Raw genomic sequence first — 15,281 nt, 5'->3', positions numbered from 1 at the left:
TTTCCCTTCTTCAAAATACACTGACTCTGTTATCATACACGCTCTCATCCAGTTGTATATGATAAAACTTACAACTAATTGTGATTTGATACACTACTCATACTGAAAGATATTGGAGTAACTTTTCATAGAAAAGGCCTGTAAGGAATGAGCTTTAAATGGAACATCATGCAAGGCTCTGAAAGCTGAGGGTCGATGATAAAGGAGAGATTATGTGTGTGGTGCTGTACCTCTGATGGGGTGAGTGGTCAGGGAGAAAGAAAACAAAGCACAGAGAGGCTGCACTGATGCGTCCACAGGTATGACTGCAGCCATCAGAAGCTCCAGCCCACAACATCCCTGCCTGATATGCTCTCTGCAACAGGGGGAACTCCTGGTTTCCAAAGTGTCCTATTGATCCTTGCAGATTACTCCATCCCAAATCATTCTTGAGCTTTCATTAGAACTTCGGATAAGTTTACAACAGAACTCTAGTGACTTAGAGCAGTAGTTTCCCAAGTGTGAAAAGCTATAGATAATTTTAGGTGGTGCACAAGTTTGGCAAATAAAATTGAATCGCATAGTGAGAATGTTATTCCCTTTTCAATTCTCTTTTCATCCTTACGATGACACCAAGGATAAATTCTCAGTCTGGAATTGTACATCTTTAACACCTCTCTAATACATGCTTTTCTCCTTTTTAGCAAAGGAAGTGATCTGAAGCTTGAAGGCTCAGAGCCTTTGACAGGTAATAGTATATTCCCATAAATTAATAATGTGCGTAGTTATGTTATATTTATTTTCATACTTATTGCCTTCTTATGGAAAGTAATACCAGTCATGTATCTGGGATAGTGAGGTCAAGTTCTCTTTTAAAAATCAGCTTCTAATTTAAAAAGAATAGATAGGTTTGAAGAAAAATTAAGTAAATGATAGGTGGTATGTGGCCAAAGGCACAAGAAGAATGTCAACAGTGATATGCAAATGACTACCTGGTAGCAAACACTCAGTAGGTCTGATTCCCAGCATTTGCACTGTGCCACAGTAAACCTCTCTTACCTTTCCTGCCCTTTTTGCATTCCTTTTGCCCAAAATGAGATTCCAGTTGAAGCAAACATCGCTTGACTTGACAGAGGGTACACAAACCCTTAGCATTCGTGCACTTCATGGCAGTGCTACAAAGCTCACTAAAAGCTCAGATACACACAAGGGAAGGAGAGAGTTCGCTAGGGGAAAGCCGGCGGCCTTTGCCTTTAGCATGGGGGAAGGCAGAATGGGAGTGGGGGATAAAACATGTCAACACACGGTGGGTAATATACAACCCTTCCACCTCTGCCTTGCCCTTAATACCCCCAGTTGTTCAGAGGGCAAGGGGAGGGGAAAGGGAGACCACAGCCCCTGTATTTGGGTAACTGCTTTCTCAAAATGAAATGGCATCTTCTTTTTACTTCCCTTACTCTCACCTAATGACACCAGCATATTGTATTCCCCACACTGAAATCTGAGTGTATAAATCTTTTTGGGCACAGTGAGGCCTTGTTGGGTTTGGCTGTTGTTTCTGAAAAGAGTATAAGGGGACATAAAATGTAAGTGAATCAAGCCCTCAGCTAGCATTTAATTGATAAGAACCAAAGCTAATATTAGATAACAAATAAATGGTCTGTTGCACAGGCATTTAATTAAACACCAAATTAATGCAGTAATGACCTACTGGAACTAACAGCCAGGAATGCTTTACTGCGCGCCAGCATCTGGACGCTTTCACCTTCCAATCCCCCCTCCTCCTTCCCCCGCCTCCACGGACAGATACATTATAAAGAAATATATTCACTCATATCCTACGTTCTCATGTTTTCATGTCCCAACTCATCATGCATAATAATCTACTCTGCCCAAGGAAGCTTGACCATTTAGGTAACTCTCTACCAGGTCTTCCCTATCGTAGGTCCCAAACCTCAGCATTTGGGACTGTTTGAAACCCTAGTCTTGTAGCCTTTGGCTGATTACATGCTGCCTTGAAGATTAATTGCAGACAGTGTTTTAGATAATGGTCTCAGGGAAGAGCATGCAAAATCATGAAGGGGCACAGAGGAATCGATAACGTGGCTTTGTCTGGGCCTACCCAGGAGCTCTCAGTCATACAATAAAACACATAATAGGTATAGGAGATGAACTCCACTCAGATTTACTCAGCTCATCCCTGTTAGCTTTCCTGTGGCTCATGTGGGCTGCGTTCACACTGTCTGCAGGTTAACTCGTGCCCATAAGTTAGAAACAGGCACTAGGGGCACCAGGAACACCTTCCACATGCACAAACCACACATACTCATGTGCATGCCGCATTCTTCTCTTACTCCATGAGACTTGGAATTCCCCTGCTGGACACAGGGACAGAGTCTTTTTAGCCTCCAAAGTTCTCTGTTCTCCTAGGCACAAACTCACTTCCGTAAGGAGGCAATCTCTAGGAGCCAACAGCCTTACATCAGAGCATTACTCCAATCATGAACCTAAAAGTGGATGTAGGTGACTTCACTGGAATAGTCCCACAGGATTCCTGGGTCCCAAATTATCTAATTTCCCACTCTGAGAGCAGAGAAAGAGAACTTTTAGGATCTGGAGTATGTATGTACTTTCTAATGTGGGGTCTCCACCTATATACAATCCTAGAGTTAAGGATTCCTATATAGGAAGAGGTTTTAATGAGCATAAAGCAATTTGTTCCCCAAACCACAATCTTCCATCTCTCGGACATTTTACACCAAAATGATTTTGACAAGCTGACCTAAACCCCATTGACTCCAGCAAGAACAGTACACAGTGAAAGATGCATCCATCTATCTATCCATCTATCTATCTATCGTCACAGATTTTAATGTAGAATTGACTTTTCCCTGCAGGTCTCTCCTATATAGTATATAACATACTCTATTGTTTTTATATCACATTATCTGTCCTGATTCTACCCTATCTCCATCTCCCCTTTGGGCTCTTCATTCTCTTATTCTTCCCCAGAATTTTCTATATAGATCTTCACACATTCCAGAACATCCTGTCTCTTGGAGTTAAGAGTCTGAAAGTCAATAAGTTCGATGGACTTTGTTTTGGGATTACTATTTCTTTGTGAGGAGACAGAAAGGGGTAAACCTCTAATGGTGGCATTTCCTGAAAAATTCAAGGTAAACGAGAGATATTAGAGCTCTGGAGAGGATTCTCAGTGTCTTTCAACAACATTGAATATGTTGCTCTTTCCATATAGAGTTAGTGCTATGTGGGCAGTGGAGGCAGTTTCAAAGCAATGTGCCCTACAACTTATAGTATCAATAGATCTAATGGCATATATGGAATCTTCTGGGTAACCTAGAAACAATAACAGGTAGTTTTTACTGTGGACTTACATACGTTGGGCACTGTGCTCTTAGGGAAATATTTAAAATATACACATATTTTTTGTGCATGCGTGTGCGCGCGTGCGCACGTGTGAGTGTGTGTATAGACATAATACATGTTGTATGAAACACATGACATATACCCAACATTCTGTTTTCTCATTAATGTATTAGTCTTAGGGCTCATCTTGCTATAAAATGGCTGATAAAAAGTACTTCTACAGGGACACCTGGGTGGCTCAGTGGGTTAAAGCCTCTGCCTTCGGCTCAGGTCATGATCCCAGGGTCCTGGGACCGAGTCCCGCGTCGGGTTCTCTGCTCGGTGGGGAGCCTGCTTCCTCCTCTCTCTCTGCCTGCCTCTCTGCCTACCTGTGATCTCTGTCAAATAAATAAAAATCTTTAAAAAAAAAAAAAAGTACTTCTACAGGTCTCTTAATTTCCTAAATATTTCTTCACATCAGCTATTGCATGCAATACTCTTTCCCATCTCTGTAAGATAAATTGGGCAGGTGTTACTATCCCTTTTGAGGTAAGTGTCTAAAGCCCATGAAACCTGAATATCACACAGCAATTTAGGGCTGGAACTAGAGAAGAAACCTGACTTCTACAAGGTGTTTTCTCATGTTATCACATTACCCCTTACCTTGAGCAGCTGCTATGCACACTATTGAAATAAACTGCTGGGGGAAAGGCAATCATGTAATAAATTTTAAAAATATATAAAGAGATGTTAAATTGTCTCCTCTAATTTTTGTTCTTCAGTCATATGTTTTATCCCAGGATAGCAAATTGTTTACAAGCAATTACAGTAATTAAGCATAAATACACCCCAGCGAGGCAAATATTATTATCCACTTTTTAACAGATGGGAAAGCAGAAGTGGAGAGAACTGGAATGACCTGCACAAGGCCAAAGAGGGTGTCTGCGGCAGACACAGGTAGGGCCTGAAACCTCGGACACCCTGGATTTGTCCTTGAACTTCTGGATAGTCCACACTCTTTAAAGATTAAAAGTTTTACTTCTAAAAAAAATGGGGAAAAAAAAAAAAAGAAAGAAAGGATGAAGGTGGCTGGTGACAATGCCAGGGAGAGAGATGCTGAAAGTAACAATGCCAAAAGGGACATGGCTTGAGAGATGCAAAGCGACACAGCCTGCTACCTCAGAGGCATCTTAGACAAGGTCCAGGCTCATTCTGGAACTCGCTGGGTTTAACAGCAAAGGTCATAAATGGAATATGAGTGAGTCTCCTCCAGGAAATAAGGGGGCCAAGATTTTTTCCAGTTCTGCATCTTCAGAAAGAGCCTGAGCCCATAAAAAAGAAGATTACTGGAATCACAGAATAAGATGATCTGCTCATGATGAAGATACAATTTCCCTTTCTGGAGGGCTTTGGAATTTGTGAGTGAAATGTACAGTTGCATTAATATTAGGAAAGTTACATCCAGGGGAAAATGCTGAAGGACAAGAAGGCTAACTTCTCATGCTACGTCTTTCTGCACCATTATCACATTTGACAAACAGTCTGAATTCAAGCAGAAAGCGTATGGCCAAATAGAGTAAGACAGAAATAAAACAACGGTGTTAAGAGTTAACAAAAACAAATCTGAAATGAAAAGTCGACAGGCAAGGTTCATGTCACATTCCAGATATCAAAAACAGTGAAGCCAAGACAAATAATTGTTTGATTTTTCTGTTGAAACATTTGGGAGATTTTTTATCCTATTTGTCATCACTTATCGATGTAAGATGGATGCAGCATGCAATAAAACAGGAGGGATCTGAAAGCCTCCCTCAGACAGCGTTATGAAGTTGTATGGCTAGGACAGAAAAGTATCCAGACACCCATTTCCACAGCGAAGCAGTTATTTACGGCACTTGTCAGTTGTATGAAAATTTATATAGGCACCACATACCAACCACAGGAGAGGGGGAGAGCGGGGAAGAGAGAAGTGAGAAGGCAAGAGAGACAGAGATAGGAAGTAAAGTTAGCTGGGTTGCACCCATCTCAGGGAGGCAGCTGAGAACAGGATGTGTTTCTGTGCCACCTCTGATTTTCTCAGAAAAAACAGGAAGATATTCAGAAGTGTATGTACCCTCTTGAGGACTTCTTGATACAAATGTTCGGGCCAAAACTGGAACATGTGTGGACTGTCACTACTTACAACAGAATAACCTTAGTTGGTTCCAACAGATTCCGAAAAATTACTGAGAAAAAAAAAAACCCACAATGTAAATGTCAGCTGAAATACACAACTCTAAGTCTTTGGTATTATGACACACTAAATACTCAAAAATTATGTTTCTGTGTCAGTGGTGCAGGTAACAATCTTTCCTCTTTGACTGCCACTACCCCCTTAGATGTTTCTACATGCCACCAAAAGAATCCGCTGTTTGTGAAATAAGAAAAAGAATGGAAAGACAAAGAAAACAGTGAACTTGTGTAATCTTGCACCAATTAAAAAACATTCCCACTCAACAATAAATCTCTTAGTTGTTAAGTAGAAATGATCTGAAAGATCAAAGTGTGAGTAAATAGGGAAGAAAAGAATAACTAGAGTAAGAGACGCTGACTGTCAGTTCTTTAATTCTATTATTTTGTTGACTTATAATCATGGCTTCTTAAATTCAGTAGTATGAATTCCAGTGAAACAAAGCCACTGGCCTAAATGAAGAAGTGAATGAATGAATAAATGAATACATCACAAGTAGCTTTATCTTTGATGTTATTTACAACAGGTAGTCAATTTAGGAAACTGCATGTTTAAAACCTACAATTCCCTGATCCCTGCTTCTTGGATTGTTCAGCCATCACCCCTCATATGTAATGCATTGGTTGACATTTGGTAGTCTCCAGGCTGAGATATTATGCAATGCTATAAAATATCCAGCAAGTAGCACTATGGCACCAAAATGGCCCTTTAGGCTATTAGCATTCAGGAGTCTGGGTTCGAGGTAGCTTTCATTTCCACCTTGTATACTACCCACCAAATCATTTCCACATAAGAGGGTTCATCTGTCATCAAAACATTGGGCACTTGTCTGGATAGCTTGGTTTCTCTCATCTTTGAACACAAGTGGTTTATGAGTAATGGTATTGCTGCCTTCTAACTCACTGGAGAAGAACAGACCCCTCTGGAAGCAATTACCAATCCTGGTGGTCAGTAGGTAAGCTATAGCTCCTGTCCCCAAGCCTGTATTTCAGCAATATGACCAAACATCTCTATTCTGTAAAGCTGGTCATCTAGTGCATGCCAAAAAGAGAACAGTCCAATAAAGGGAGTATCTAATGACCTCCCCAGTTGATGAATCTCCAAACTTTCAACATGACATTTGAACAAAGTCACATTTGTACTCTGCAGACTTTCCCAAGTCTAGATTCCAGTTCATGGGTCAGGGAATCAGGTTTACTGGGTCTCAAATCTCTCTTGTACTTTTCTGTTTTTTCAAGTACTTTATAATCATTAATTTCACATAGTGACACTATCTATTTTTTGGGCAACCAATGGAAGAAAACTCCTATAACAAGTTGCTACAACTATTTCTCCCAATTTTCCATTTTGACATCCAGAGGACTATTAAGGTGTCCTAGGACAAATGCCAATGCCTAGCTAATTCTGAAGCTTTAATTGACTTATTTCCAAGCCAGCTGCCACACCTTCCTTGGTTGATCAATATCTTAAATTTCCTTCATACACCTTGTGCCCCAAGAAGCAATGATAGGGATTTATGGAAATCAAAATTAGCCTTTGATTAGAAAAACAATGGGGATCTATCTTTCTGTCTCTCTATCTACCTACTGATTTGTCCATCCATTTTACTTGTTTATTTATTTATTTGCTAGTGGATATTAAAAGCAGGGGACTTTTTTGTCCCTTTCCTTGTTGTATAATCCATTATCTCTCCACTTTTCAAATATAAGCATCAAATGCACTTGGGATACTAGTCCCTTTCCAGTTTTAGCAGTTCTCCCACCTAGACAGATCTACTCCTTTTCTCTAAACTGTGATGGAGAAAATATCAAGATAATCTTCAGTAATTAGTCAACTTATTCAGATGATTTGAGAATAAACCACTCTTTTCTTGAATATAATAATAGTTCTTTCCAAGACATATAATGCTAATCACAAGTTCCAACAGCCTAGGTGGATAGACTTTGTACCTCTGTAAATTCATGACTAACAGTGTCATGACCCTACACCTCAATTGAGAAAATAAGCTCAAAATCTCCATCGCAGAGAATGCAGTCTTAATATAATATGTATCTGAGCCTGTCCTCCACCACTGTAGGCTATCGTGGATTTGTTGCCAAACAGGACATCCAGGCTTCCTGTCCACCAGTCTCAAAAGTCAGGGTTCCCTGACACTACCTTTCTGTGGCAGTCACACCAAACTGCACATAACACACTGCTCCTCCAACACCTCTAAGCACCCTACAGCACCTTCTACACTTACCATCCTACCTGTCACATTTTTGACATGTTGAACTCACCCTTCGTTCTGGAATGCTCTAAGCTTGTTCCAGATCACTAGTGATAGTGTACAATGTGTTGTATTTTATGATTTATGGTTCCTTATTAAGTGAAACTGTAACATAACACTACGAGCTTTTCATTAAGAAACATTGAAAGCTTGTTTTTTGTATAAGTTTGAAGTTTCTGTATCATATGGATCTGTAATTCACAAAGTAAACACTTAGTAAAAGGTTTTCTGAATATAAAACTCAGAATGTTTTATCAGATTACAGCTTTTAAAAAAGTTATTTGAGAGCCAAAAAACTACCTGGACCAAAGTTCATTAAACATTTCTTCTGTCTAACCAACGTCCTTTACTAAGAAAACCACAGATCCCAGAAAAAAAGGTATGATATGTGCCCTCAAAAATCTGACAGTCAAATTGAGATGAAATCCTCATTTATTATCACATTACAAAAAGGCATACATGAAGTGCCAAGCAAGATAAATACACAAAACAATGAATTAAATAAACAATGTATACAACTAGAAAAAGTAGAAAAGAATTTGGACATTACAGGATGGAAGAATGGACTCCATCACATGGTCAGAAGCACTCCCTGGCAGCCTTTTTGAGGGAAGGTGTGGCTGCAGGAGATGAATTTAGGATATCAATCTAACTAAACAGAAGACTCATACTGGAAAATGATGAGGGTAAGCTGGAAATCAGAAACATAATTGCTACTGATCATGCATGGACTCCTCATATTTTCATACAAATACAGAACTCGACTAGAGATGATTTGTGATCCACTTTTGTCCAACTTAGATGTTAAAGCTCACTTTCCCACCTGTGTGAGATTGTTTAGACATGTAGCAACTTCATGTTCACTAGTTAATGACTCTGCTTCATCTGACCATCCATGAGGGTGAAGTTCATTACGACTAAGCAATATGAAGGCTTTAGCCATCAACAGCATAACAACTCAGGAAGGAGAAAATGCCAACAGCCTCTGACCTTCGCATTTTTTCTTCTCCACTCCAAGGTTAACTTACTTTGCCATTAGTTTCCCAAAATTAATACACCTTCAAAATGTAGAGTGCTATCAGCTACTTATTTCAATTCCACTTCTTTTGTTGGCTACCACATTTCATTTCTCTGCTTTCCAGACTTCCAGGTTAAGATAAAAACATATATGCATTGGAAACATATACATTCAACTATGCCTATTTAGAGGAAAAAGAAAATCTGTGAAAACTTAGAATCAGAAGTCCTTTATGATCTAAATACAATCAAAACCTGAGTCAATAATACATGCTTTTGTTTTCTCAAATACTGGCATTTAGTAATCTTTAGGTACCTTAAAATATAGATTTAATATAGAGCCAGTAAAAGTCAGTAACCATTAAATGGTGTTCACATTCTGAACTATGGCTTAAATTAATAACTTCATATTCTATGATTAGACTAAGAATAGGAAATAGGAATCCATAAGGTCCTAATATCTATAATGTACAAATTTCACAGAAACAGTCTCAATTTCAATATTACTGTTTCACTGCTCTGACATCCTTTAAAAATAAAGTATTATATTTAAAACTATCTTCTTAAAGTTTATAAAAGTTGAGCAAAGAGATACAACTCTTGGAATAGTCTCTTCATTACCCCCACTTTCCATTTTCTAGGGCTATTTCATATTTCTGCTCCTTAAGATTCCTTTTCAAACTATTTTCAAACCATATATCTGGTAAGAGGCTAATATCTAAAATATGTAAAGAACTCATAAACTCAGTAACAAAAAAACAAATAACCTGGGGCACCTGGGTGGCACAGTTAAGCATCCAACTTGATTTCGTCTCAGGTCATAATCTCAGGGTCCTAGGATAGAGTCCAGAATCCGGCTCTGCCCTTAGAGCAGAATCTACTTATCCCTCTCCCTCTGCGGTTCCTTTCTCAACTTTCGCTGCCCCTCTATCTTTAAAACAAGTAAACAGGGACTCCTTGGTAGCTCAGTCAATTAAACATCTGCCTTTGGCTCAGGTCATGATCCCAGGGTCTTGGGATCAAGTCCCGCATTGGGCTCCCTGTGCTCAGCAGGGAGTCTGCTACTCCCTCTGCCTGTGACCTCTCTCTCTCTCTCTCACAAGTAAAAACAAAACAAAACAAAAAAAACCTTTTAAAAATAAATAAGATAAAATAAAATAAATCTTAAAACAACAACAAAAAATAACCTAAGAAATGGGCAAAGAACCTCAACAGACATTTCTCCCACAAAGATACACAGAGCCCAACAGGTACATGAAAGGACACTCAACATCAGTAGTCATTAGGAAATGCAAATTAAAACCACAATGAGATATGACCTCATGCTTATTAAAATGGCTATTATCAAAGACAAAAGATAACAAATGCTGGCAGGGATATGAAAAAAAGGAAAAACATGTGCACTCTTGGCATGTAAACTGGTACAGCTGCCACAGAAAACAATATGGAGGAATCTCAAAAAATTATAAATGATATGGACTACCATTTGATCCAGTAATTATACTTTTGGGAATATAAGCAAAAATAATGAAAACACTAACTTAGATATCTGTAACCCCACGTTCATAGCAGCATCATTTACAATCACAAAAACAACAACCTAAGTGTCCATCAATGTATGAATGGATAAAGAAGTTGTGATATACACGTTTACACAATGGACTATTATTGTCATTAAAAACAAGGAAATTCTACCATTTGTGAGGACATGGATGGACCCTGAAGACATTTGCTAAATAAGTCTGAAACAGAAAGATAAATACTGTATGATCTCACTTGCATGTGAAATCTGTAAAACAAATAAATTCACAGAAGAAGAGATCACACCTGTAGATACCAGAGGCAGGAGGTTGAGGGAGGGGAGATTGGAGGAAAGTGGTCAAAAGGTATAAAATTCCAGTTATAAAATAAAGAACTACTAGGGACATAATATACAACATAATGACTACAGCTAACAATGATGTATGATATGGAAAAATTGTTGTTAGGAGAATAAATCCTAAGAGTTCTCATCACAAGGAGAGATTTTTTTCCCCTTTATTTTCTTTTTTCTTTTCTTTATTGTGTCTATATGAAAAGATAGATGTTAGCTGAACATACTGTGGTAGTCATTTCACAATATATGTAAATCATACCATCAGGCTGTATGCCTTAAACTTATACAGTGATGCATGTCAATTATTTCTCAATAAATCTGGGGAAAAAAGCTTCCTTTTCTGTATATACTAGAAAGACATTCTTGAACTTGTCCACAGCTATTTCTAATTTGTCTGATCTTCATCAGTCAGTTTAAAGGAGCATAAAATGTCATCTGCCTCATCCGTCACTGTGTGTATGTGTTAATGTATTTATCTGATTCACTTCCTCTGACTCGTCTAAGCTTGATGGAGCTCTGAATCTCTTCCATCTCCTAATTTATTTCAGTCACTCCTCGGGTGTACTGGAGCTGAATTTCTCAGGTAGACCTGTCTGAAAAGATGCTATGCTCTAGCAATTCTATAAGCAATTATCATCCTAATAGACTGGAAGTCCTGCTTTGTATATTCACTGTTGGTCTAGTGTCAGACAGAGGTCCATTTCCCCCTAAGCCCCTGACTTGGTACTTTCAGGAGGCTTCTCAAAGGAGAAATGCTTTTTTGACTCCTTTGGAACGTATGGAGATGGCTAATGATGTTGTGTCCACTTGCAGGACTGGTATGGACACTGACATTTGATGGCAGGATGGCCACAGCTGCTGTGACTAAAAACTTCAGGTCAGCCTCCTGTTGCAGCTGACAGGATGAGATGGAGTAGGCCTGCTCTGTTCTCAGTAGCTCTGGGCAGTGTCAGGAGACCTTTCTTTTTTGTTATCACCACCACCACCATTCTAATTATGATCGCTTCATTTACATATGCTTATTATGTAAGGCATTTTTATGCATATGAGAGACAGAATGATAAAAGATAAATATCAACAGCAGATGCTATTTCTCAGGTGAATGACACACCAGGATTCCAGAACAGGAATGGGATAGTCAGTAGACACACCAAGATAGGAGGCAGCAGGTAGAACATTAACTAGGCCATAAAGGAGAGGCATAGGTATGTGTAGAGGAAGCTGGAGAATGACCTGGGCAATGATCTGGTGGTCATTCTGTGTTGGGAATAACCTATAAGCAAACCACTGATGTGAAAGTCTTAGTAACAAGAACACTAAATAAGTTTTAACTAACACAGAATAAGTGAGAATTGGAATCAGGGAGTGGGGAGGTTGGATTGGAGAGTGTGAGCTCTGGCTTTATACCAAAAGAAAATAAGAGACCTAAGCACTCCAAACAGGCCCCTTGACCTGGACTAACATGTGCTTGGTATGAAAGACTTTCTAGCAGATGCCTCATTTAGTCTTCTATTTACTTATGAAGTGAGGGGTTTCTGAGTGCTTATTGGGTGCCAGGAAGTTTTCTAGGTGTCACACACATGGCCAGAAACAGGACAGACAAGGTCTTTCTCATGCAAGACTGTACAAATTTGCCTGGGCTGACATAACAAAGTACAACAGCCTGGTTGGTTTAAAAACAGAAATGTACTCTTCCCCAGTTCTGCAGGTTGGAAGGCCAAGATCAAAGTGCTAGTAGGGATCATTTCCCCTGAGGTCTCCCTCTTAGTCTTGCAGATGACTGCTCTGTTCTGCCTTATCATATGACTATCCCTCTGCCCCATGCACACCCCTTCATGTCTCTTCCACTTCTGGTAAGGACACCAGTGATATTGGATTAGAACCCCACCCTAAGTGGGGGGAGAGCTCATTCTAATTTAATCACATTTGTAAAGAGCCTATGTCCAAATATGGTTATAGTCTGAGGTACTAGGGCTTGGGACTTCAATATATGAATGTGAGGAAAGACATAATTCAGTCCATAACATTTTTTCAGCGTACATTAGAAATGCATTTCAAATTTTATTTCAAAACAACTTAAATCTTTTGAGAAATGATTTTAGTATATAAATTTGATTTTGCTTTTATAAAGAATATAAAGATTTATGTCATTGATCTTCCATGTCAAGGGTATTACAATCCTTAAGGGAGATACTTTCTGCACCCAAGTCTGCTGCATCTTACATGTAGGGTAACATGGAGTAACATTCTATGGGTGGAAAGATTGATTCCTGCAGGGTTACTCCATCACAGCCCACATGCCTGAACCCGGGATGTATACAACTGAGCTCCCCCTTACCTATCCACTATGACCCTTCTCCCCCATTAGCAGCACCATCTGAGCAAAGTGAGGGGAAGAGTAAGCACCCATCTCTTCTGTAATATGCCTATTTATAACTTTTATTCTCTACAAGGATTCTCTTGATCCACCATAACCTGCTGTCTCTTGAGAGTAATAGGGATAAAGGACTAACATAGTGAGACTTGGCCTTGGATCCATATACCCAGGGGATGTCCCTGATCACAAGGTTCACATAAGAATATATTAAGAGACTAAAATGCTTTGAAAATAAATATACTATATGTAACCTGAATTTCCTAGTCTCAGCAGTCTGTGGGTAAAATGAGGTCACATTAATATTAATAATAACAATTTCCTGGCCTACAGCCACACCTGAAGAACTGCAGATTCTCATTCTTCATTCCCCTGGCCTATACCCCAAGGTCTTTGATCATCTCTCAGTTATTTCTGGGAGGCCCTAGGGTGAGTCTCAGCTCATGTTTGTTCAGGAATAAATGCACATTTGTCCTTTTTCTCAGCTGCCTAAAGGAGACCACTGACCAGGACATCTGGGGCAGCACCTCTCTACCTCTCTGTCAGCACAACTGACAATGTCTTCTGAGAGAGCTGAGAGAGCACTGTCTCCCTGCCACACTGCCTCAGCAACCCCCAGTTCCTGACTAATGTGGACATGCCATCGCTTGAAAATCTGGAAAGAATATCCCTCTCTCCAACTCATCTTGCTCTTCCTCACCAAGGCACCCAGGCGGCACAGCTGGTGTCCCAAGTCTCACACACCTTTTGCTAGCATCCCCTGGAAATGGGACGGAGCATGCTTCCCACTCCAGCCTCCTCTTCAATGCCCAAATACAAGCCCTCAAGCACCCCAAATCGTGAGAGAGAGATGGCTGCAGAGAGGAGTGAAAGTGTGGGGTCAGGCACAACCTGCCCTTACACACCCAATTCCACTTTGGCCTGCCTGATTTTAACCACATTGCTATATATAGGAAAAGATATTCTCACCATTTGTGAAGATGTGACAATTTTCATATCATCTATTTAGACACTGGTTACCTAATTTCTGCCAGATATTCTCTGTCAGGATAAAGAAAACAATACTTATTCTGATATTTTGCTATAGACAAATTAGACTATCTCAATCATTAAATATTTTTTTGAGCACTGACTGTATGCAAAGTATTTTTCTAGCAGAGCTCATTGGTCATGTGCTCTGGATAAGACAACTCTCCTTCTTTTAAAATTATTACTTTTTTTTCTCTTTTTCCTGAAGATTTAGTGGTAACTGACTCTATTTTCTTAAACAGAAGGAATAACTCTCTTTCTTTGCCTCAAAGTCAGTAGAATTAAGGATAAATGAAGTACCTAAACCTTATAGAAGACTCAACAAGTCACATGTCTTGAAGAAAGGGTGAAATGACAAGACATCCAGCCTGTATCACCTACACCCTAGATCTCTATTAGCAACCACCCAAGTGGGCCAGTTAACTTTACAAGCCAATCGACAAGCTCTTTGCTTTTTTCTCTTGTCTGAACATATCTGAGATAAAGCATCTACTCAATCTACCTCAAACAGGGAGTACAGTAAAAATAAATTATCAAACCAGTAGTATCAGGTAGATGATTGACTGAACATTCTATTTCCCACTGTTTGCTATTTATGGCACAGGCAAAATCTGATTTTCTGTAATGTTTCCCACACATGGAATAGTAGGCTGATTTCTACATAAACCTATATTTGAAAGACATTTCAAAAATCTATCTTTTTTGTCTTCCAAAATAAATTCTTCCAAAAAAAGGAAAAGATTCAAACAAATAATCCTAATGTCTTCCATTTACAACAAAGATTCTAATATTTCCCCAGGATCTGCTAGACAATTTCCAGTCCTCTAATAATCCATATAGTAGTGATTGCTATCTGAAATCAATGGAAAAAGCAATAAGTGTGTGACTTCTTCAAAGACTATTGATAATAGCAAGAATTATTTTTGCACAGCTTCAGAATTTACACTATGTTCTATGCTCCCTACACCTCACTTGAATCTTCTACAATCCTTAATAACGTGTATGTATTACTATATCCATCTATGAGCTGTACAAGAATGAGAGACAAGACTTAGGTCACTTGCCCTGCCAGAATTATGAGATCAGCAGAGAGCACAGGCCAGGTTTCCTGACTCTCGTTTTCTTTCTGCACTGTCACTAT

The sequence above is a fragment of the Mustela erminea genome, chromosome 13 (assembly GCF_009829155.1).
Source record: "Mustela erminea isolate mMusErm1 chromosome 13, mMusErm1.Pri, whole genome shotgun sequence".
Lineage (NCBI taxonomy): Eukaryota > Metazoa > Chordata > Mammalia > Carnivora > Mustelidae > Mustela > Mustela erminea.
The sequence above is the reverse complement of the archived record's forward strand: the minus strand, read 5'-3'. Positions refer to the sequence as shown.